Here is a 25,724-nt window from a genome sequence, read left to right as displayed (position 1 = left end):
ATTATGATTTATTGTTAGTAAAGGTTTGATTTATCCATTTTATATGCCTATATACCCAGGGTCGTATGAAAATTTCTTTAGGGGAAAAAGGGGTTGGAATGGAAAAAGTACAAAGCTTTGCATTAGCTTCTCTCTGTTTTCATTAAAAAATTAATTTGAGGACAGCTGATGGGAAATGGGAGAAAAGTTTATTTGAGATAAGAAAAAAATTGTCTTAATATTTAGTACAAAGACATTTCTAGCTTGCCTTTCTCCTTGGAAAATATTGTCCTAGACTTTTCCTATGTTTTGTTTTGTTATTTTCTGTTTTCCATTGTCTAAGGTTTTAGAACTGAAGTCATCTACTTAGTTAAAACTGTTTTGAACTTGTCCCTCCCTTTCTGTAGGCTAACAAAGGACAAAACCCCCTTAAAAATCATCCATCTAAATAGGATATTAGAGATCATCAGATTGCAACCTCTCATTTTGCAACTGTGGAAATAGAGGCACAAAGTCATAGAACTTGCCTGAGGTCACCCAATGGCATACCTTTAAATGAAGCCCAGTTTTCCTCAGTCCGAAGTCCAGCCTCTTGAACTATGTCATGCTGCTTCCTTTCATCTCATATGGTACCAAGTGTTGCTTCCTGTTTGTCTTCCAGCACATCTGTTCTTTCTCTTATTGTAAAAATGTTAATGTATCATAAAACTTATTATAAATATTATTCATTTACTTGTCATTTCCCCCCATTCCTGTGGAAAAGGGAATTCCTTTTTAAGTTTGTGAAAAATAAATAAGGGTATTATAGAGTCAGAGATAGAAAGGGAGTTGAGATGCCACAGATAAGTAAACTGAGGCTCCCGGGAGGTTGTGACTTATAAACAACAGTCTACAGTATTAAGGGAATCTGCTATTCTACTTTCTTCAGATTTTTATCGACTCAGAGATGCCTTTCCAATTTTTCCAGGATGTCTCACAGTCTCCATAATAGTTTTTATTTAATTTCATTGTGTCAGATGATTATAAATTCATTTTTTCTTCAGTTTTTATTCTTCCTGATCTAATAATGATGCTAATTATGGCTAAGCTGTGCATGAGCATGGACAAATATGGCATAAAACATTTCTGTAAACATCTACTATTTGTTATGGCTGCTAGTCCTGAGCCCCCACGCTTCTGTAGCCAGCTTCATAGAGTTAGTTCATTGCATTTGGTTCCCCCCATCCTGTCTAGTCTCATCACAACAATCAGGTGGCACAGGTGGAACTAGGGGATAGAAGGAAATGGAAACTCAATCAAACTTGAACAAAGTCTGCTTTACCCTTAGAATAAAAGGTAAAGGAGCTTGTCAGATAGCATTTTAAAATCTTGCATCCGTGGTGTATCTTCACCTTCCCTTTCTCACCCTGGATCCTTTCCCATTTCTTGGTATTTTCCCTACTCCTTTTAGGATTTCAGCATCCCCAGCAACAACAAGCTGTCCCCAGCTCCCACTGTAGAATTTTTTATGAGGCCCACGCTACCCCATATACTCCATTTTCCAAAATAACTTCTTTCTTCCTTAGCTGCACTCATTTTGGACTTTTGATTTTTCCTCTCAGAAGAAACTTCAACACTGGAAAATCTCATCATTCAGCAAGATGCAATCAGCCTGGATGCTCACTCCTCATCAGTAATCTCAGCCTGTTTGGTTGAAGGGCAGTGAGATTCTCAAGGGATATTTAAGGAGTGACCAAAGGTCAAAAGTGTCTTTGTTTCCAATCTTTCTGAAATGATTTTGGAGTTCTTTGACTTTGACTTTGACATTCCCTTGCACTGAGTCCCCTCCTGCTCCTCCCCCAGTTTCTCTTTAGCTTTTTTTTGCATGTATTGTCATCCCTGTTTGAGTGTAAAGTCTTTGAGGGCAAGGATTATCGTATCATCACATCATATCAATCTCTATCTACATATATGTATATACATACCTAGTATGTATATACATATATATACACACATGTACATGTAGGTGTATATATGCTACACACACACATGTTTGTGTAGGTCCTCAGAATTTAGCACAATGCTTGGAACATAGGTGGTATTTAATATATGTTTATATATACCTGCATGTATATATATATCTATACACACATGCACATATACATACACATACATGCATACACACTGCACACATACATATACACATGTGTGTGTGTGTATGTGTGTGTGATGTCCTCAGGACTTAGCACAATGCTTGGAACATGGCAGGTACTTAAATAAATATTTGATCCTTCCTTCCCTAACATCTTATCAAAACTTAAGTTCACTTAAAATTAGTGAGTTTATTCAGATTGCTTTCTTTACTCCTAGAATTAAGTTGTGAAGGACTATTAATGCAAATTAATTTGTAATTTGCAGAAATTCAGCCCCTGTAGAGGAGCACAAGGGGATCACAGGAGGAATGAATAACTAAAACTGGCCTTCGAGGACATCTAGCCCAGGCCTTTTTATTGATGAGTAAACTAAGGTCCATATGACTTAAGTGACTAGAGAAAGGTTAAACAGATTATAAGTGGTAGACCCAGAATTCATATTCACTTCTGAGTATGAGTCCAGTGCTTTTGTAAGAAAATGGGAAATTTCTCTTAAATAAGACCATATGGTCTCCTCTGTCTGTGATTCAGGCAGGAAAGCAGAGAAAGATATGGGAAAGAAATTTTTAGAATTTTCCAGCAGCCATTGAATGGGTCTGGCCTCAGTCAAACTGAGACTTGTTGAAGATCTTAGCTTAAAAAGGTCATTGCATCCAGGACCATCTCCTGTCATCCTGATCTATATCTGGCCTCTGGACCCATATTGCTCTGGAGGGGAAAGTAAGGCAGGTGACCTTGCCCAGCCCTCCCTCACTTAAATCCAATTTCTTTTGCAAGTCATGGGATCAGCTCCCTGACGTCATGTTCTTCTTCAAGAATGAACGATAAAGAACTAACTCTCTATCCTAGGGATATCCTAGGGAAATCTGAGAAACAGCCAATTACTCTGAGCCTTTATTTTGACAGGAAAGATAATGCTGGAAATGCCCCTCACACTCCTGAAATCCCTAAACTATAGGCACATCCTGCTAGAGAGATCAAGAGGATTGATGATCTGGGTCTGCTGGCACTTAGATTCAATGGTCTCCAGAGGGATATTAGAACATCTTCTCTGCTGAGTTTTCCCTTCCCTTCTTGCCAACTAAACTCAGGAATACTTGATTTGGTTGCATGCAACAGTGATAGTAATTACCGCCATTTATGTGAATTGCATGCAACTTATACTTAATTACCAAATAGCACAATAATGATCACACTTACCATTATATCAGATTAACTTTGTTGTAACAGTTATTTGATTACAACACTGAATTCTGCTCACTAATTTCCAGTCTTATTGAACATGATCTTTATTTTTCCTATTCTCTCTCTCTCTCTCTCTCTCTCTCTCTCTCTCTCTCTTTTTTTTTGCTAAGGCAATTGGGATTGTGACTTGCCCAAAGAAACACAGCTAGGAAGTGTTAAGATCTGAGACCAGATTTGAACTCAGGTCTTCCTGACTTCAGGGTTGGTGCTCTATCCACTGCGCCACCTAGTTGTCCCCGGTCCCTACTCTTTTTAGGATTTTACTTACAACTCAAAAGGAAATAAAGTAAACTTAATATATGAGCCACAAGGTTTGGTTTAATTGGAATCTTTTATCTTATCATTATTTCTACTTTGTATAGTTTTAACAAGTCATATTACAAACTGGATAAAGGCCCCCTAGACCACATTTTACCTTTTACTTATAAGCCAGTTATTCCAACTCATATGCTCATGCATTTTCATTTCTATGGCATTTTTTGTTATCATTTTTGAGGATTTAGGGGTTTGGTTAATACTTTTTGCAAGTAGAAACAAAAATTTGGGTTTACTAACATGGTTTGCAAAAATTATGGTGTTGGAAATGGTTTCTTGGGATATTTGGAATACATAATAGAAAATTCAGGAAGGAAGGAGCTTCAGGATGATGTATAAATCACAGGGAAAGGATTTGTATTTTTTCTGGACAAAAGTTGTAATTCTAATGTGGTAACAAGACAGATGATGGGATCTTCTATTTTTCTCCCTTGAGGCAATTAGGGTTTAGTGCTTGCCCAAGGTCACACAGCCAGGACCTGTTAAATTTGTCTGAGGCCAGATTTGAACTCAGGTCCTCTTACTTCAGGGCTGGTGCTCTATCTACTTGCATCACCTAGCTGCCTTAAACTAGTCTTTTTTTTTTCCTAATAAATTATTAAATTTCAATTCAAATTCTATTTTGATGATTCTCTAAACACAGAAGTGAGTCTATGTTCTTAGACTATGACAGAAGAGTGCCAATTCTGTCTGGTCTTTCTAGGTTGGGAAGAACATTAAATGCAGGCTTGGTATTGTGCAAAGATAAGCCAATATAAATTAGAATAGGTTTATAACCACATTGGCAATAGCAATTCTCCAACCTAATCTACTACTATGTTTTGAGGAAGCTGTGATGTGCAAACCACACCAATGAATTTATAGGTCCACAAACTAACATGTCACTTTGAATTTGTAATTGTCACTTCTACCAAAAGGAATAATAAACAATGAATGCTATATTAAGAAATACCCTTATTCTTTCTTCCTTTAGCCTGATACATTCTTAAGTTTTTGTAGATTTGGCTTGAGCAAATATTTGGATGAATTTTGAAGCTATATATTTAGCTATCAGCAGAAAGGAAGGAAGGAATCTTTTATTAAGTACCTACTATGTTCCTTTGTTAAATGTTTACTAATATTATCTCCTGATTCCCATAACAATAAGGTTGATATAATTATTATCCTTATATTACAGGTAAGATAGGCAGAGCTTAAGAGAGAGGTTTGTCTGGATAGTAAATATCTGAGGTTGAATTTGAATTCAGGACTTCTTGATTCCAGATCTGGGGATCTATCCACTGTCCCACTTAGCTAGAAATATTTTAGAAATTATTTAGCTCTCAGATTGAAAGAATATGCATATGTTAAAACAAAGGCATGTTTAAAGCATAAATCAATTTATCTAACAAAATAAATTCTAGAATAGTGCTACTTGCACTTTTTTTTTTTTTTTTTTTTTTTTTTTAGCATTTGAGCACTTTGATGAATATGTAGATCTCATCAGGATGGGGATTCCCTCCATTAGCACAACCTATGCATATCTTCTCATTCTATGTGATTCTTGACCTCCCTTGCTCATCAACCCTGTATAGAGTTTGCTACCAATACACTAAGAGTATCCTGTGGTTTTCGTTTCTTTTTCTTTTTTTAAAAATAAATCACAGATGCTAGTACAGAATTCAAGCTATGTATGCATTATCTCTTACTTTTGCCATATAAGTGGCCCAATTTCTTTTTTAGCTATACATAATTATTTAACTTTTTCAGAGTCTTCATCTACAAAATGGGATAATAACAGTATTCTCCTTGTGAAGTTGTGAGGATCAAATAAGATAATATATTTAAAGTACTTTTTAAACATTAAAGACATAGATAAAGGCTTGTTAGTATTACTTTCATTCATCATCGATCTTAGGTAGCCTTCATTTTTTATTTTTTTGAGCTGATGCTATTTCATAATTCATGGATTAATATCATGATCAAATGAATATTATTGTTTTTTAAATGGTATTTTATAGCAACAAGTAGTTTAGAATGGATGAAAACAGAAAACAGTTTACCAAAAGAGATTCAGCTTGTCCTTCTCAAGTTCAGTTTTTTCTGTACTCAGTGTTCACCTGTAGAAGTTGTCCAAAATCTATTATGCTGATAGACTCACTCAAGTCTGTCCAATTGCAGGTCCTAATGTGGGTGAAATACATTTTCACATACACACGAAACTTTTTGATCTATATATTAAATACTAAATGTAAAATGCATATTTTAAAACAAATATATGATTTACTGAACAAAGATAAACAGCATACATATTCTTTCTCTCTTTTTTTGGTGAGGCAATTGGGGTTAAATGACTTGCTTAAGGTCACACAACTAGTAAATATTAAGTATCTAAGGTCACATTTGAACACACATCCTCCTGACTCCAGGCTAACATGTTATCCACTGCTCTATCTAGCTGCCTATTACATATTCTCTTTAGGGAACTAATGAATGACTGGATTTTACACACTAAAAATACATCTTCAAGTTATAAAAACTATTTGCTTGTGGTGAGCTACAGAATATGGTCTTAATGATAGAATCATTCCTGAGTGGGTTCAAACCAGATTAAATTTTAATTGGAAAATACTTTAAAAGGCAATAAAAATATAATAAAACACAGATCATATGACATTTAAAAATTAAGTCCTGCAGAGATCCTCGTGTATGATAGTAGATTTTGACAATGATGCAATTAAATGTCTGTTATGTTTAGTGTCAAGATATTACGTTAGAAAGAATGTGGGATTCATCACCAGAGGCCTGAATTCAAGTTCACCTAAGTCACTAATTGCCCTTCTTCATCTTCTTCAAGTCACTTCAGAACTTTCTGGGTCTCAGTTTCTTATCTGTAAAATGTCTAAATCAGGGATGAGTTGCACGTATTAGAACATGCTGCCCTAAGCAGATTAAAATGTAATTCCTATTAGATTTTAATATGTTGATGTTCTAATAACATTATATGTATAATCACACAAACATATATATGAATAATGCATGCAGGAATACATATATGTGTGTATATATACATAGGTATATGAGTACACATACATATGCATGAGTATGTAGATGTGTGGATTGTTAGGATTCTTACAAGGTGCTAAGTAAGTGGAATTGAGGAGATAATTGTTAAATCTAGTTTAGTACTGATTTAATCCTACAACAAATAATGGTTTCCTAGTAATAGAATGATTGGTGTATACTCAGTGTGGGAAATATAAGGAGGAGCTGTCAGGACCAGAAAGGACAAGCACACTAGAAGCTCTTGGAGGGGGACATAGATTCATTCCATCTTCCACAACAAAGGCTTTTGGAGGCAGCCCTCCCCCCCCCCCCCAAGAAACCTGCTCCCAGAGAATATTATATTTTAAAGAAGAATATTACAGTAGATGTGTATAATTTTTTAAGTCAATATGTAGTTTACATGGAGGCTTTACAGATTAGTGGCTACATATTAATTTAATTATGATATTAATGGTTTTGGTCCAGTGATGTCAAATTCAAATAGAAACAAATCCCTGTGGCCTCATTTTGATTTAAAAAACATAAAGTTAACATTGTTTAGATGCTGTTGTATTTTTATTTATCTTGATAAACCTTTCCTAATCTTAATCTGGTCTGCTCTCCTATCTGGCTGTGGCCTGTAGACCATACCTCAAAACTAAGACAAACTTTCCAACTCCAAATCCTATGAAATATGATGATTTTAATTGGATATGTTCTATCAAATTTCTAACTTCATGATTTACATAGATCTGTTAGACTAAGGTGAATTTATAAAATTCTTTAAATTTTTAATTTTAAGCTAAATTTATAAATTCTTCTGATAGTTACAAGACTTCCCCCATCCCAACTTCTATTTTCTCCTTTTAGTCTGTTCAGAATCACCAGAGTAGATTCCTCATATACTCAAATCTGTTTCACTGAATTTATCATACTCAACCTACTTTTCCATGCTTCTAAGCATACTTAAGATCTTTTTTCTCTCTTCCTTTTAAGGATGTGCATTCTTATTTCTACCTTAAATATTTAATGTTACCCATTATTTCATTACATTTATTTAGCAAACTATTAAATAACTCTAAGCCAATTTATTCTTAGTTTTTTTTTTTAGCCCTAGCTGTTCATATAACCACAGTAAGGGCCCAGAAATATTGACTAGCTGGTAGACTAAATCTGTTCATAAAAAGAATCAGACAGTAAGACAACTCAAAACTCACTCTCTGCCATATTCCTACCACCAGCATAAGAAGACCCACAGGGCATGTGATTTCTAGACAATTGGAAACCTCTTTTCCTCAGCCTTACCTTTTTATAGTTAGAATTAAGCATGTGCCATTAAACACAAAATTACTCTGTTTTGATCCTATGGAGCCATAGGATATAATAAGTTTAATCTTTTTTTTTTTTTTTTTTTTTTTTTTCCTATGGCAGCCTTTCCAAAAACTTGAAAATAAGAGGTATTTTGCCCTCATAAGAAAGATGGATTTGGAATCAGGAAGATTTAGATTCAAACTTTGCCTTAGATACTAGCTATATGAAACTGGCAGTTACTTTTGTGTGGCAAGGAATTGGAAATTGAGTGCATACCTTTCAGTTGAGGAATGGCTGAATAATGTATGTATATGAATGTAGTGGGATATTATTTTTCTATAAGAAATAATGAGTAGGCTGATTTCAGAAAAGCTTGCAAAGACTTACATGAAGTGATGCTGTGTGAAGGGAGCAGAGCCAGAAGATCATTGCACACAGAAACAATAAAATTATGTGATGATCAACTATGATAGACTTGGCTCTTCTCAGCAATGCAAGGATTCAAGACAATTCCAATAGACTTGGAATGGAAAGTGCCATCCACATCCAAAGAGAGAACTATGGACATCAAATGTATTTTCACTTTTGTTTGTTTATTTGCTTTTTCTTTCCCATGTTTTTTTCTTTTCGCTCTGATTTTTCTTCACATAGCAAATATAGAAATATGTTTAAAAGGATTGCACATATTTAACCTATATCACACGGCTTACTCTCTTGGGGAGATGGAGAGATAAGGGAGGGAAGGAGAAAATTTTGGAAATTGGTTTTGCAAATAGGAATATCAAAAATATCTTTAGATGTATTTAGGAAAATACATCTAAAATTTGGATTTTGAGAAAATATAGAAAAAAAATTAAAAAAGGAAACTGGAAACTAGGTGATTCAGTGGGTAGAGCACTAGGCTTGGAGCTAGGAAGACTTGAATTCAAATTTGGCTTCAAACATACATTAGCTACATTAGACAAGTACTCTAACATCTGCTTGTCTTAATCCACTGGGGAAAAAAAAGTGGGAAATTGTTATGCCACAGTTCTTTTATTGTCCTAACTCAGTTTCCCTAATTGTTCTGCCTCAGTTTATAATTGTTCTGCTCAATCCTGCAAAACCACCCCTCCCTCTTTATTAGAATATTTGATAAGGATAAAAAATCTTATATTTTAGAATATCAGAATGTCTCTCCCCATAACAAGCTATCAGAATATTAGATACCATCTTATTAAGATGCCTCTCCCCATCTGCGGGGTGCTTCCCCCTATTATGTCATCCTCATCTTCGGTGGCTCACCCCACCCTGTCAGAGTTCCCATACTCAGTGCTCTGACTCCACCCCTGCCCTCAGTCTAACCCTGCTGAATCTGAGCCACGTGTATATATGTCATGGAGAACTCACATTGTTTGCTGGGTTCTTGGATTCAATAGTCTCATTCAGCCCTGGGACCAAAACACGGATCTGTTTGGTCCCAGTAAATCTCTCCCTTTTAAATAAATTATTAAATATTCTGCAATCTCTATCTTGCCTCAGTTTCTCCGGCATTACAAAACCACTTCAGTCTCTTTACAAGAAAACCCTATGGATAGTATTGATGTGCTAAGATACAGGGGTAGCAAAGAGTTGGATAGAACTGGATAATTAAATAAAAGTATGAAACTGGACAAATAGCCTAACTTCACTGGAACTCAAATTTTCTCATTTGTAAAATGAGGGGATTTGTATTCAAATAGTCATTAAGGTCCCTTCCTGCTCTGAAATTTTTACCCTATACATTTTTTTTTAAGCTAAGCATTTTTAGTTCTTCAACCAATCTTCCTATGGTATGATTTCATATTTTTTACCATTATAATTGTGCTCCTATGTATGTCCTCTAGCATGTAAAAATCCTTCTTAAAAGTGGGGCATAGAACTGAATGGTGTTCTAGATGTCGTTTGAGCAGGGAAGTGTAGATAGGGGCTTTTGATTCTGAAAGCAGAAAATAAGTCGGGAGCTAATAAGATAGCACCTGACTATCCTTGATGTGTTGAAATCATTAAACCCAGAAGAATCACATTGAAAGACCTAGAATGTCTGATTACCAAACCACTCTCAATAATCTTTAAAGTCTCTTGAGAACAGTTTTTCTCTTAATTTGCTTTGTTTATACTCCAAAGAGAATGAACTCTGTACTGAAAATGACAGGACAAACCTGGATTATAGGGAATTTATAAACTCAAAGGTTCATAGATATGAGCTAGAAAGAACTTTAAAGATCATCTGGTTCAACCCCTCACTTAACAGATGAGTAGTCCAAAGAATTGGCAGTAAGAAAGGATGCCTACCTAGCCTTAATGATTCTCTTGTCCATTCCCTCACATAAATTTGCTATAAGAGATCTATTCAACTTGCTAGGGACCATTTTCCTTTTCTCTTCAAAAGATGAAAAAACTTAAAAGGAAAAATTCTATTTTGGCACAGATTTTCAACAGGTTGAGGAAGAAATAATGGAAATCCTATCAGACCAGAAAAGGTTGGGAAGGGAACGTTAAGAGCCTCCTAGTATTTGTAATAAAGATGTGTTTGGTTGAACATATAGTTGAACCTTGATTTGTAGAATGCAAATTTCAGAAGGCTCAGATGAAGAATCTTTCCCTTTTCCTGCAGCTAAATAGCAAAAATGGTAAAAGATAGAAAACATCAATGTTGATGGGGTTGTAAAAAAACCAGACACATTCTTGATGGAGTTGTGAATGAGTTTAATCATTCTCACAAACAATTTGGAGTGATGGCTAAGTAAATGACTGAAATGTGCATGCCCTTTTCTTATTTGTCTCATCTACAATGGTCTGTTCATACAATTTCTATTTTTCCTTATCAGAACTGTTCCTCTTTGTATCTTCAAAATTTCAATTTTGAGAATTTCTATTTATTTGTGCTGACTTTTCCTATGTAATTGTAGTTCATGGGTCCTTAAAGACACTTCATCTGAGCCCTCTGAAATTTGCAATCCTCAAAGTTAGGATATATGTTCAACTGTGACCATTTTTCTTTGTCTCTTTATCATAAACACTAAGAGGCTTACAATATTCCCTTCCCAATCTCCTCTAGCCCCATAGGGTATCTATTATTTCTTCCTCATCCTCTAAAATCTATCCCAAAACCGAATTTGTCCTTGTTAGCTCTTTCACTTGTAGAGAAAATGATAGCCCCTAGCAAACTGTACAGCCCTCTTATGGAAAATTTATGAGAGGTCCTGGACAAGAGAGTCATTAGAGCTTGGTAGACACCAATGGGCTGTGATTTGAATTGTTAGTGAGAACATCCTCATGGTTGAGATCATCTCTTCATTTCAGTATCCTTCTGCTTTTTCTTTGAGCGAGCAGATGAATATAGTCATATCACAGCTAGAGCTGCTACTGTGTAGTGAACAATTCAATGCTCATATCTGTCACAACACTGGAATTTATTCAAGTTCAACATGGCATAGAAGATAACTGGTACTACCCATATTTAGTAATTCCTTTTCCCTTTCCTTTGCTGTACATTTCTTATCAGACTGTTGTATTTCTTGTCTTGCTTCACAATACTGTTAGAATTGTCTTATAAATACAGTATGTGTTGACAGGTAATATTGTAGAATGGATAGAATTGTCAGCCCCTGAGTGGGGAAACCCTCCATTCAAGTCCTGCCTCTGACTCAAATTACTTTTATATGTAACTTTGGACAAATCACTTAACCTTTAAGTATTCTGGATACTTGACTAAGACTTTAAAATTAAAAGTGAACTGCTAACTGCCTTGGGTGAATGAGTTTTCCCACTAGGAATTCCCAACACAGATGAAATGTACAAGTCTCAAAGATTATTGCCATCGTTGTGCTGTCAAATGTCACTGGCTTTCTAATATATACATATATACACTGATGTATATATGACATACCTTTGACACACTTTAGGTTTAATCTTCTTTATTAACATTTATTTCCTCCATCACTTTCTTAAGCCTAGACAATCAACAAAATAATAAATCAAGCCCTACTTTGTAGCATTTTGTTTGTTTGTTTGTTTCTTTATGTATAAATACTCACACTGAAAATTTAACAATGGGGGCAAGTTGGTTCAGCTGACTCAGCCTGCTGTTAGATAACATAAAAATAAGGTTACAACCTAAGAATCGATTTGGTATTGGGATGTTTTTTGAGAGGCGGTAAATAGTGGAGAGAAACAAAAAATGGCTCATGATAAAACATTGTGAGAAGCATTAAACTTAAAACAGGATAGTTTCCAGTCAGACTCACTAATCAATGACTGTCTTACCTTTCCCTGGCTACTGTTTTACCTGATTTTGCTCAATTGCTGCTTTTGGCAAGGATTTCATTACTTGCTAATTGCCCTTAAATTTCTTTCCTTGTTTAAGACAAGTCTAACAATTGAATTCATTATCTCAGAAATTAGCAATGCCTATATTTCTTTAGAACCTGCAAAACTAGTTGGCATTCTCAAGGGACATATTAATCCTGGTAATAATCTCACATAAACCTATTATCTATATAATTAAGTTCAATTCTCCCTTATTTGAAAAGGGTGTAACTTTAATTTTGTAGTATCGCATGAGATGTGTGTGTGGGTGATATAAGTGCACAGAAGTATTTTAATACCTTCTATAATTCCATGTATTTAAACTCATAAATCTTCTCTAACTGAAGGAATAATTGTTGTTGTTGTTGTTCAATCATTTTGATAATGTCCAAGTCTTTATGATCTCATTAGGTATTTTTTTGGCAAAGACATTGGAGTGGAGAGTTAAATTGTTTGTAAAAAAAAAAACAAAAAACATTTTTTTAAAAAAATTCTCCAAATAGATGTTGACAGGTTACTAGAATTCTTTTGGAAGGCACTGATTTTACCTGTGTGGCCCTGGCCAAGTTATTTCATACATAGATCTCAATTTTCATTTAAATGAAATGTTTGGCCTAGATATTCTCTTAAAGTCCCTTCTGGTTTTAAATTCTCTGATTCTAGGTTTCTAGAATTTAGGATTCTAAAATCACTGTAGTTGCTTTGAAAGACTAAAGCATCATCCAATTTAGCATTAAATTTTCTTCTATTTAAAATGGTGATAATATATTCAAGAAAACTCCAAGTAAGCGGAAAGTGTCTGGGCATCAATTTAACAGTCCTGGATTTCTAAGTCCAGACTCAGCAAATGGCTGTTTTTCTATCATTTGAGGAACGGCTTTGCTAAGTTTGGAGAATCTCTTCATCAAGTAGTGAATTTTAGCAGCCAGAACATCTCATTTTTTAAACTAAGACATGTACACACTGGGATCTGTATAGAGGTGGGTGACAATAGAAGCAATAATCACATACACAAAATTAGAAATCTTTTAAAGAACTGATTTCAACCAATTCAACACACATTTATTAAGTGCCTAATGCAAATAAGACATTGTGCTAGGTCATGGGGATGCAAAAATTAAAATATAAAGAGAGAATGCATATCCTAAAGGAACTCTCTGTGTATGGGATTTCCCTCATGCTGATGAGGCCTATTAGCAATGTGCTTTATAGTATACAGAATCAGAGATTTAGAGCAGGAAGAGACTATATAGAACCTCTAGTTCTAAGTCTTATTTTACAGATAAGGAAATTGAGGTCCAGAAAAGGAAAGAGATTTTCTGATTCAGGTAGCAAATTGGGGACTTAAACTCAGATCCAGAGTTGAAATTAGGTACTCTTTTAGTTCAGAAAATGTTTATGCCACAAGGGATATGGAATTGCAAGGTTCTACATATACTTTTGATGTGGTGCTAGTAGTAGAGAATTAAGGTGTGAGAATCCCCTCTAGTTGGCACACAGGTCCAATGTGAAAGAATTCACAAACCTGAAAAGACTGAATGGCAAAAGGGATTTTTATTGGCACTGAGAAGCCAGCTTTGCTAGGAAGACAAACTTCTTAATGGCAAAGTCTTGTCAGAGAAATAACCAAGGTTATCACTGAGAAGAGGGTATCTTCACAGCAGGCAAGAGTCCTGGCAGGCAGCTGTGCCAAGAAGAGAGGTCTCTTGGCAAAACATAATCTTATTTCGGACTTCTGCAGAGGTCTGGAGTTCAAAATTGTCTTTTTATTGGCAGTCTGGGGCTAGGGCTTCCATTGAATGAGATTCCTTCAATGTTGTCAATCCCCCACTCACCTCAGGCCTAAATTTCCAGTTGAAAGGAGAGTATATATCCTGGAGTTTCAAGCCACTCAATAAAAATATCAAGCCCAGATCTCCTACTGAATAAAATCATTTTGAAGGCTTTTTCCCAGAGTCTTGGGAATTTCCTGAAGGGGATCCGGGCCACCCCAAAAGATCAATGGAGGGTGATTTGACCAAGATCTTCAAATTAATGAAGCCACTTAACTTGTCTGGGAAGATGTGCTTTCCCAGAGGAGGGCCTGAGACTCTGAATCTCCCTTCTTTTACAGATTAAAGTTTCAGAGTTCACCCCCATCACTGTTATTATGGAATATAAAGATAGGAGAAAGGTAGAAGCACTGTAGACAAAAATTAAATATCTAGATACAGTTGCCTTTTTTTTAATTCTTTTTTTTCTTTTTTTGAGGCAATAGTGTTAAGTGACTTGCCCAAGGTCACACTGATAGGGAGTGTTAAGTACCTGAGGCCAGATTTGCAGCTGCCTTTTAAAAATACCATTAAATAATTTCTTTTTGGAGGCAACTGGAGGCATCCTTGCATAGGAGCACATCACTATTAAGTATCTAAGGCAGGATTTGAACTTAAAAAGATGTTTAGCTATAGTAGAAATTGAAAAGTTTCAAAAACAGCAGTGAGAAACAAGTTGAGACAAGTATTTGATGGATTTTTCTCCAGATATTCCCTTTCCCCTCCTTTGCCAATTAATTTGAATAAACCCCTTTTCTTTGATAATGTTCCTCATTGAGCTACTTAAACTTCTCTGCCACACAAAACATAATTGTCAGGAAGATAATTTATAGAAAGAGACTGTTAGGGATCTTAATTTTGTTAAACTTGTTTTTTTTTTTATTAATTTGTTTTTAACTAACTAAAACTTTAATTGGAATTGATCTCAAATATTAGAAATCATAAGTCCCAGTTTAATTGAACTCCAAAATTAAAGTTTGTAGATTGTGACCAATTTGAATCTGAAGTACTGTTTGGCTTCTTGTCCATCACACAGTTTTACATGTTAAAAATTTATATAAATCAGGGACCAATCAAAAGATAAATAGGGTTTGATTATAATATCTAACTCGATACTTGGAAGTTTTACAAATTAAAGTGAAGTTTAGACATAAATTTGAATTGGCATGTGTTTTGAACTTAGAATTTGCTTTAAATTTTATAATACTCCTGATATAAACTGAGATCTTTTGGGAGGAAGGGTAGATTTTAGGGTAGATTCAAACCTACTATCAGATTATAAGTTTTAAATTTTTGATAGTAGTGTAAGACCCTGGATAGCAAGCCATACACCCTCTTCCCCTTTTTCATTTGTACAATTAGACTTGGAAAAATTGAATTTAAAGAAAAAACTTTAAACCTTGAGAGACTCAGAATTCCTTTCACATACCATTATGACACAATGAATGATAAAAAAGAAAAACCAGTATTCAGATGCTTGTCTTTTTGACTTCGTCCCTGTCCAAAAACTACCCTGGAAATAGAATTATTGTCAAGGATAATCTTGTGTCCTGCAGATAAGCCCTTGTTATGCCCCTATCTATCCAAGAATGGTCCTTACCCACCCCCACCCCCAACCTTGGCTGACAAGGCCTAACCCACAATCTTCAAAATTAACTCCTCTCTCCCTGCCTTCTCTTTGAAGTAAAGATAATAACAGCTGTAATATTAAATGCACTCTTGCTTCTGTATTTTGCTTGCTATAAAACTTTACATAAATGGTGTACCTCAGTTGTTCTGGACCAAATGCTTTGGCATCATATTTCCATTTCTGTCAGCTAACTTAAACTCTTCACATTAAAGATTAAAAATAATCTCTTCTCATTTCAGTTTCTCTGGTATTACAGTCTATTAACTGGACATAGTGGACATGCTGATATGAAATGGTTTTTGAAACATATAATGCTAAATAATTGAAATTATAACTTCAGATTTTGTATGATACCATTTGGAAAAGAAATCCAGATGTAATTAAATTTGTTCTGGTCTCATTTTGAATGAAATATGTCTCTCCTAATAAAATGTTTTTGATGAGTCCGAATTTATTGTATTATTTGGCATTATGACAAAATGTTGAAAAAATGCATGGATACAAAAATTTGTTAATTGTATGTTCTTAAAATAAGTTATCTGAGTTTACCAATCTGTAATATTGTTATGCCTCAGTTTCCCTGAATTATTATGCTATACCCTGAATAAAATTATTATGGCTACCCCTCCCCCTTACCCCATTAAGCTCTTACTACTCTCGCATTCCAGTGAGTTATAAAACTCCAGATGGCTTATCTCAAATGCCTGGGTATTGCTTCTTGACCTAGACTCACTGTCTCCTGCTCCCCACATTGACTCCCATCCTTTTCTGAAATTATGGCTCATCTGCTCATCTACTATTCTGTCCCCTTCTCTCTCCCTGCCTTCCCCTTTCCCATGCTTTGCCTTTGTTTCTCTGATAGCTGGAGCCCTATAAAAGTCTCTGGAATTAATTGCTTGCAGCTGGATGCTTTGAGACAAGAGTCCCATTCAGCCAATTAGGGTTCAGACATCTTTTGGACATGAGTCCTGTTCAATCACTAGCCCAAATTCTCCACTATCTCTGTCTTGCCTCAGTTTCTCTGGCATTACAATATAGATAAAATATGTTACATTACAATATAGATTAAAATGTTTCACCTTAATTGATACCTCATTGTGTTAGGACTATTGGTAAAATGGCAAATTCTCTTTAGATCATTATTCTTTGGGTTATAGATGTTTTTTTTTTTTGTTGTTGTTGTTGTTGTTGTTAAAAAAATGACATTGAATATTTGAAACTATCTTTTTAAGTCCAATAGATATTTATATTATTTTTATTTAATTTTAGTTGAGAATTAGAAATTACAAAAGGAAAAGATTCTAAAACTTTGATTTCTAATCTGCTACAAGTAAGGTTAGACAAGCAGTTAGAAGTTCTGTCCACCCATTCTTCTGGATGATTTGTAAGAAATCGCTTAGACCTTTTTATGTATCAATTTCTATGTAAGTGTTGGCTTTTGTGATTTTCATTCTTCCCTTCATTGTATTAATAATCTCTTTGTGAAAACTCTCAAGGATTTGGGATGGCTTATACCCTGAAGAGTCAGACCAAACTCTGTCATAGAGTTTTTACCTGGACCAAAAATAGCTTTCCATATAGAATAATTCCAATAACAATGAGTTATTATACTTAGCCCAATATGTTTTTGTGAGAAATGGATGGGCATCTGTTTAATTTCCACAGTTATGAAGATTGAATTGGAGAAATAGGACTTGAATTGGGGGGTTGAAACCCATAGGCACATTGGTGGATGGTCAAGAGTAGAGACTATCTCCCCTAAAAGAATGTAACAATGTAAGCTCCTTAGGGTCAGGGACTGGGTTCTATGATTGATTGGTGGACTGATATTTGAAAATAATTTTTTGTTCTTTGCCCCTAACTTTCCACTGTTGAAGTCCCTTTAGTACATTAGCATTCTTGCATCAAATGTGACTCAAAATAACACCTCCCATTGTGACTCAAAATAAAGGGTGAAGCTGCAAGTCTCCTGAAAATAACAAAATCAAAACCAAAACAAAGAATCTGTTTACTCAGACCTCCTTGGACCCTTACTCTGCAGAGCAAATCTGGGGAAAGTTCCCCGTTTAGCTCTGAAGCCCAGCCAGTGTGGGGAAGAGCCAGATGGGGACTCCAGTTTAGGGTCTATATAAACTTATTGAGAACTGCTCACCTTTGTTTGATGATGCCATTTTGATGGATACTGGGTGTGTCCTTTCTCTTGAGAAAGCAATAAATTCCTTTTTGCCTCTTCTAAGATAAGTCTGATTGATTAGTTAAAAGGGGGAGTAGTGACCCCTTACCACACATTTTAAATTAATCTAATACTAAAGTTATGAATTAAACTGGTAAAGCCTTATATTATTATTAAGATTGTAATAATGGTTTCAAAAATCTCTTTATTTTATGCTATAAAATTGTGATATTAAGGAAGTAAGTTTCACCTAAATTTGTTCAACTGTGTTAAAGCCACATGTAATTTTCTATGGAAGTTAAGTTGGAAAGGCATTCAACTGAATTTAAATCCATTGATTGGCAATGAGTTTTGTTTTATGTTTCAAATCCATAATGTTGTTTAAGATTTAGTACAGATATACTATTAGAAATTCAATTTCTCTTTTAATTTGAATGTTGAGAGAGTATGAGGTGAGCTGTTGAAAGAAAGGGAAATGTTTCAAAACTGTTAATATTCTGAAACACTATGAATGAGATGAGGTGATATCTTTCAAGATAGTTGTGAAAATCGAGTAAGGCTTCATCTAATTCAGAGTTTGAGTAGGCCTGAAGGACTTTGAAGATTGAGTCAAGGGCATACTTAAGTCCCTTTCCTGCTATACTTCTCATCATTTTCTCCCCATTTCAATCAAATATGGGCAACTATGTACTTATTGGTCAAGTTCAATTTCTTGGGTAGTTCCCAAGTTTAGAATGTAAGACCCTCAGCCAATGAGGATGAGTTCATTAGTGGGAAGGGGTATTTGCCTTAGAGATTAAAAGTATTAACCCTGCTCCAGAAGGTGCTTCCTCCTTTCCATCATCTGCTTGATGGGTGGGACGCCCTTCTCTCAAGAATGTATAATAAACTTTGCTTCTAGAGATCTCTCCAGCTTTTTTTTTTTTTTTTTTTTTTTAAATTAAATGGTGACCCCCTCACTATTTCTGAACCACAAAACTATAATTTAAGAAACTGGAAACTGCCAGTTTTGCCTTTACAAAGGAGGAAGCTTTAGCTGAAATCAATTGACTATCCACTTAGAAAAACTAAAACTCCTACCCTATTATAAACATTCTTGAAGAGAAGGAAGAGTAAGTAGAAATTTATTTATAATATAGGATTGATTATTTTGAATTATAAAGTTATGTCTGGAATAATATCTACTAATGTTACATCTTTAACTAAGTTTTAGTAAACTACAGTCTTGGAAATATATTTTTTGCTTTAAAAGGTTAGTAAACCATTATATATTCACTATCAGTGAACTTAAAGAATGGACTACTTTATTAAATTCTATTGGCTGGCTTTTACATCAGGTTGAATTTTAAGCTATATTTGAGAAAGGGGAATATAGAAGAAAAGAATGTTATATAAAATCTTTTATATGGTTTTTTGAAGGTCTGATAATTCTATTTGCTAGATAATTTATTGCAACAACGTGAAAGTGCTGATAACATTTTTATCCAATCCTACTGTGATTAGTGAGACTTTGATGTCCGAGGTAAAACCATTTGGACTGTGAATTTTCTTTTTGAATTTCATTTTCAGGTTTGTTGTATCCTTGAGCCAACATTTCACCAACAGCTCAAAGAGAATATGGTCTGTGATCTATGGCCAGTAAATATCTATTCTGGGAAGAAAGGTTGGGAAGGCCGAGCATAGGAAGGCTAATGAAGGACCTGCTTAATTCAGCTTCCCATACAAGAGGACTTTCTACTTTGTAAATTCTGAGCCTGTAATAATCTATTACTTCAAAAGGAATTCTAATTTTATTTAGATTTATCATTTAATGTGGGATTGATGTTTATTACTATAGAGCATACTCTGAAATGCAAACAAATTTCAAAAGAGTTTAAAGATGATTTGAAAGCATCAGTCTATGTGATGGTAATAGCCAGTTCATTTGAGCATAGTTTGACAAATCATTTGATACTTATCGTTTTCATGTATAGGATTACTTCCTTAGTAGCACCTAATCCTCCTAAGGAGAAATGAGTGATTAAATTGAATAATTAGAGAAAATGTTTTACAGATTCTTTAACCTATTGTTGGCAGTGATTATAGTCAGTACAGAGCCTAAAACAACAAGGTTATTAAGAACTTAAATTCTCTAAAGTTTCAAGTGAACTATGGGTTCCTAATTTAATGTTTTTCATATAGTTCTATTGATAATATTATAACCATAAAGCTTAGATCTGGGTTTAACTAATTATTGGAGAAATAATGTTTAAGAGGTTGTATGAAAATATATAGATATTTGTTTTTGAAAGATTTTAGCAGGAACATCTAAGAATTTCTACAAGAAGTAAACCTACTACAGAAGAGTCCACTTTAGAGCTGTCTAGAGAGAAGATGTTTCCAGAGATCAAATGACTGATTACTTGGGACATCTGAGATCCAAGATGAAATCTGATGATTAAATGGACATTGTGGGTAGAGCGCTTCCAAACTATAATCTCTTAGGAGAGAGATCTGACTTTTGGTATTTCTGGGCCGGAAGTTTCCAGTCAAAGTTGAGTTTGAACCCTATTTCCTTGATAGACCTTCTTAATTGGCTTCCTTTTGGTATTGGGAATATTGTCCACTTTTTTTCCCCCCAGAAACTATTTATTCTCATTATTTGTATTTTACTTTATGTATGTGTGTGTGTGTGTGTGTGTGTGTGTGTGTGTGTGTGTGTGTGTGTGGGTGTGTGTGTGTGTGTTTATGTATGTGAATTACACAGTTGGTTGGTTGTAGTCCTTTATTCTCAAAGAGGACCAAAATGACATTACTGTCAGAATCAAACTACTGTCCAACTATGGCTGATCAGACTAAAACAAGCTCAGAACATTCTGCTACAGGTCAGATATAAATAGTCCCTATGAATATTTGAGTTGGGATCTCTAACTTTGCATATTTTGTGTTTCTTCTGAGCTAATGCAATTTTGCTTTAGTCATAGAGCATAGCATCTTCTCTGATGAGGGAATGCCATGCTGGTTGGTCCTGTGTCAATATTTCCCATGTCATATAATTAATTCTAAAATTCTTAAGAGCGATCTTGAGAGTGTCCTTGTAATTCTTTTTCTGACCACCTTGTAAGTACTTGCCCTGTGTGAGTTATTCATAAAATAATCTTTTTGGCAAACACACATTTGCCATTCGAACAATGTGGCCATTTTTTGCAGATTTGGAATGCTAAGCAGTGTAGTTTGAAAAAGGACCTCATAATATGGTGTTATATCCTGTGAAGTGAACTTCAAAATCTTCCTAAGATTCTGTTTTCTGGCAATTTAATTTAATTAATTTTCTGGAAATTAAATATTGGCTGTGTGTCCCTTCTCATATCAGGGTCCAGCAGTGCATCCCATTTTTCAATGCCTCCTTTACTCTGTGATAAAACTCTTCTTAACCAAAGGGGAAAGAAATGTTGAATGTATATATCAGAAGGTACTGAAGTGGATTGTGGTTCCTTTAAGAAACTGTATTTCCTATTGATTTGTGATTCCTTTCAGATTCCCAGCCCCTCCTGGCTGAGACATATCAGTCCAGGATGCCAGGGACTTTGATTCACAAATCCTGGTCAAAAGCACCCTTTTGAATTCCAATAGGAGGTTTGTCCCAGCCTCCACTGGATCTGAGCCAACTTGGGCTCTCCCAGCCCCCACTAGTTCTGATCTGCTCAGGTTGTCCCAGTCCCCATTCTGACTTGCTTGGGCCATCCAGCTTGGGCTTCCCAACCCCCACCAATATAATAAGCTTCAATCAACTAGTCTTTGCAGACCTTGGTGGCTTACTCAGCTGCCTGGACTTTCTGTCTACTGAGAGCTGCATTCTCAGTGCAAAATTCCATTTTTCATAGATCTGCCTGCTGGAATAATATTCTTTTCCAGTGTTATCCTCATCCTCACCCTTTCCCTAACCAGACTTTTATGCCTCTTTGTCAGGATTTCTAACCTTATTTCCAATCCCCATAATAAACCTCTTTTATCTATCTAGGTTTTTGGGTCTATAAATTCCTTTACAGAAAACTTCTGCACCACCAGAAGGGAGTCCTCAAAACTCCCTACCCTTGTGTGGAATCCCAAGGGGTTGTAGGGGAGCCAAACCTCTCCATTTGGTTCCCTGAACCCCAAACCTGCCACTAGACCTTATCATTTAACTCCCTGACCACCAGAAATCCTAATTTCATTTTGGTTACCTACATCTAAACCTCATCAGTACTCCCTGACCAGGATCCCATATAACTCTATGGTTGGGACCAGAAGCAAACTGGTTCTCCATTTTTGTATTTGAAGTCTGCCATTTTGATCAGATGTTAATACCCCTCCCTCCTCTCTAGAAACCTTCAGCTGTTATGCAAAACAACTTAAGTATCAGATTCCCCAAACTGACTTCCATGACGCACTCTCTCCATTAAAAATGTATCTGCCCCCCTTTAACTTTGGTTCTGTGTTATTCTGAATTCCAATTCCCTTGCCTCAAAGACCCTAGTTTTTGTTCCTTTTCTAGCTCTCTTCATTTCTGGTTGACACCAGCTTTCCTTTTTGCTTATAACTTCTTTATAATTTATTTGTTTTCCAGTTTATCTATTTCTACTCTAATTTTCAAAATTTCCTCCTTTTTGATTATTTTATATGTTGGGTTTTTAATTTTTTAAAATGCACATTCATTAATCTTTTTTACTTTGTTGATGTATGTTTTTAATGAAATAATTTTTCTTCTGATAACAATAGAACAGTAAGTGCTCAGTATGTGCCATTAATTGTGCTAAATGCTGAGATTAAACAAATAATCAAAATAGTACTTGAGACCTACTCTCAAAGACCTCACATTCTAATTAGGGGAGAATTAGAGTTCAGTTTCAAGGAAGATAGAGAGACCCAGAAAAAAAAAAAAAGTGGACACAGCAGCAATTTTATTAGATGTTAAGGTTCAGTGTACTGAAGGGAACATCGACAGGACAGAAGATTTCAGACTAATACTTCTTGACCCAAAGGTTGTAGTGGAGATGGACTTAGGGCCAGGAAGATCTACATTTCTGTCCTGCATCTGACACATGCTGTGGTGACCCTGGGCAAGTCAATTGATCTATATTGTGTTCCAAGCAACTCTTTTGATACTCTAAATTGCAGAGTCATGCTATTCTTCATTAAAAGAGGGAGTTTACTCATCACGCATTCACAATGTCAATAAAACCATAGATTTGGTTCTGATATTTTCTTTTTTTTCCCCTTTTTTCTAAAATATAGACTTGAAGAATATCTCTCTCCTTTTCACTCAATGCAATTCAAGAACGTTTAACTATTCATTTGCAAGATATTTTGCCAGGCACAGGTAATTCTAAGACAAAGCTCTAAAATTGTATCTATCCTGAAGAAATCTACATTCTACTGTGACAAATAATATATTTATTCATAATTTTTTTTGTGAGAATGAACACTAAACTAGAAGAATCAAAGAAATATTCAACTAGGAAGTAAAATCAGAAATAAGTCATGAAAGAAATTAAGATTTTAAGAGAATGAGATGAGAAATGAGTGTGTTGTAGGAAGGGGAGACAATGTACACAAACTTAATGTCCTCTCTCACATTAATATATATATATATATATATATATATATATATATATATATATATGTGAGTTCAAATCCAACTTCAGACACTTTCTCACTTTGTAATGCTGGGCAAGTACCTTAATTTGTAAATTCAATTTCCTCATCTGTAAAAATGGGGATATTTTTTATCTCTTAGGGTTGTTGTGAAAATTTAATATTTATAAATCTCCTAGTAAACCTTAAGTACTACATATTATCTACTACTAGTATTAAGTACTTATTCACTTAAGTATATGATGTTTTAGTTTTTGGCTGCCTTGCAGGGAGACTATGTGATTCTCTCATTGGAACCAGGAATGAAACAAGAACTGTTAAAATGACCACAGTGTACTTTATTCATGATTTTGGTACCTTGTGTTGCAATAAAATAAAAAAAAAAATCTACAAAATCCAAATATATAAAATTTTCAAGTTTCCTTTTTTTTTCCTTTTAAAGTTTTACAAAGAAAAATCAAATGATAACCAAGAAAATTTGTTTGTTATGAAGTACTACTTCCACTTCATTTCATCACAAATTGCAACTTACTTAACAGAACAGACCTTAAGAACGATGGTAGTGCAGTAGCACCGAATACTTCACACACTGTGGCTCTGGACTATAGCAAAGGGGGCCACCACCACCAGGAGAGGACAGTGGCCACTAGCCAGTAACAACACTCTTCACAACCTGGACTCTAAAGGAATGTTTGGATACATGGAGTCTGAGTATAGCTATTTACAGGAAGGAAAAAATTTCATACCTATTTTAATTTTTCATTTCAAATAAAATGCCAAATACATTTGTACAATGTTTACAAGTTCAAATACAAGCACTGACTGATGGTCATCATTGGGCTCCAGTCCATGTGCTTGTACTGGGGGCAGGGTGGGGTGGGAAATATCTACACTGTTCCCTAGAAACACGAAGGGGACCTCTGTGATGTCATTTCTTTAATGATCATGTAAGAGTAGAAGCACAGGAATGGTTATAGCACAATTAGCTAGTTGGTGATGCAAATAGTTTACAACAGGGAACTGAGAAATTATTGGTCCATTCTCTTCGGTATGCTATTAATCTGCCACCTGTTACATTGTTTTTTCAAAGATAGATTTTAAAAAGGGGGGTGGTGGTGGTAGGGACCAACAGGGAAAAAAGCGCAACAGTTTAAGGCAAATGAAGGAAATTGAAAGCAGCTCATAAGGTGTTGAGTGGAAACAAGGATTGTACCCCAAACTGAATTTAGAAATGAAAAGTAACAGCAACATCCTGAATTGGGGTCACCTTATAATATCTCATACAAAGTTTTGAATGTTTCTTTGCACCACTTTGTTAAAAAATTTTAAATGAAAAATAAAACAAACCGTTCTTTACAAAGTGCATGATTTCATATGCTCCAAAACAAAACAAAGGCAGTTGAGGTAGTTTGATGTAAAACTCATTGACTTAAAAGCAATCAGGGCATGAAAAACAGTGGATGTAACACAAATCCCAGCCACTTGGAATCAGGCTGTGGTCTAATGCTAAGTAAAATGTTTCTATTTTTCTATTAGATGTTTCTTACTAGATGCTGAAGCTAGTGGGAAATAGTCATTGTTCTGGGTTTTTAACCAACTGATTATAAACTGATTTTACGTCCCTTGCAATCTCATTCACTCATTCTTGCCCTCTGGGTTTTTGAATTCCAAATGGAGATACCAAGATGGCAGAAATGGAGATACCAAGATGGCAGAGCCTGTTATGCCTGTTACTATCATACAAACTTTGAATCTGCCCCCCCCCCCCCACTAAAAATTATTAAAAAAAAAATCAGAAGCATTTCCTCCCCTCTGTCATCTTTTAGCAAAGGTGTTTGTTTACCCTGAAATTCAGAATACAATTTGGTTTTTAAATGAGTATGATTCCCTCCCCTTCTCCCCTCTCCCCTCCCCTACTCCCGTTCCTCAAGACACTGCTTGTTCTCTTTGCTCGGTTTATGGGAAAAGCATAAACTAAACCTTGGCATTTAAAAAACAAAACAAAAAAACAACAAAAAACTTTCATCTTCTCCATTGTTTTGAGGTTGCCTATGCTACACAATGACAGATCAAGTTTTCTGTCACTCTATAACTGAAGGGCAACACTGAATAGCATTTCTTCCTAAGTCACTATTTTAGAACAATTGACCAAATATTTGCTC

At 35.1% G+C, this 25,724-nt stretch overlaps 1 protein-coding gene across 2 annotated transcripts in view; it reads right to left on the bottom strand.

Annotated features, from left to right (window-relative positions):
- Positions 1–25,724, bottom strand: part of XKR4 (XK related 4) — a 517,176-nt gene that overhangs the window by 13,522 nt on the left and 477,930 nt on the right. The window contains exons 4-5 of one of the 2 annotated variants that reach the window (XR_012484231.1): positions 5,714–5,834; positions 529–656 (exon numbers count right to left, since the gene is read on the bottom strand). The exons of the other annotated variant lie outside the window; for it this stretch is intronic. The gene's annotated coding sequence lies outside the window, so the exon portion shown is untranslated. The remainder of the gene's footprint in view (positions 1–528; positions 657–5,713; positions 5,835–25,724) is intronic. 2 annotated transcript variants of the gene reach the window in all.

This window comes from Sminthopsis crassicaudata, chromosome 1, assembly GCF_048593235.1.
Source record: "Sminthopsis crassicaudata isolate SCR6 chromosome 1, ASM4859323v1, whole genome shotgun sequence".
Classification (NCBI taxonomy): Eukaryota; Metazoa; Chordata; class Mammalia; order Dasyuromorphia; family Dasyuridae; genus Sminthopsis; species Sminthopsis crassicaudata.
The sequence above is the reverse complement of the archived record's forward strand: the minus strand, read 5'-3'. Positions and strand labels throughout refer to the sequence as shown.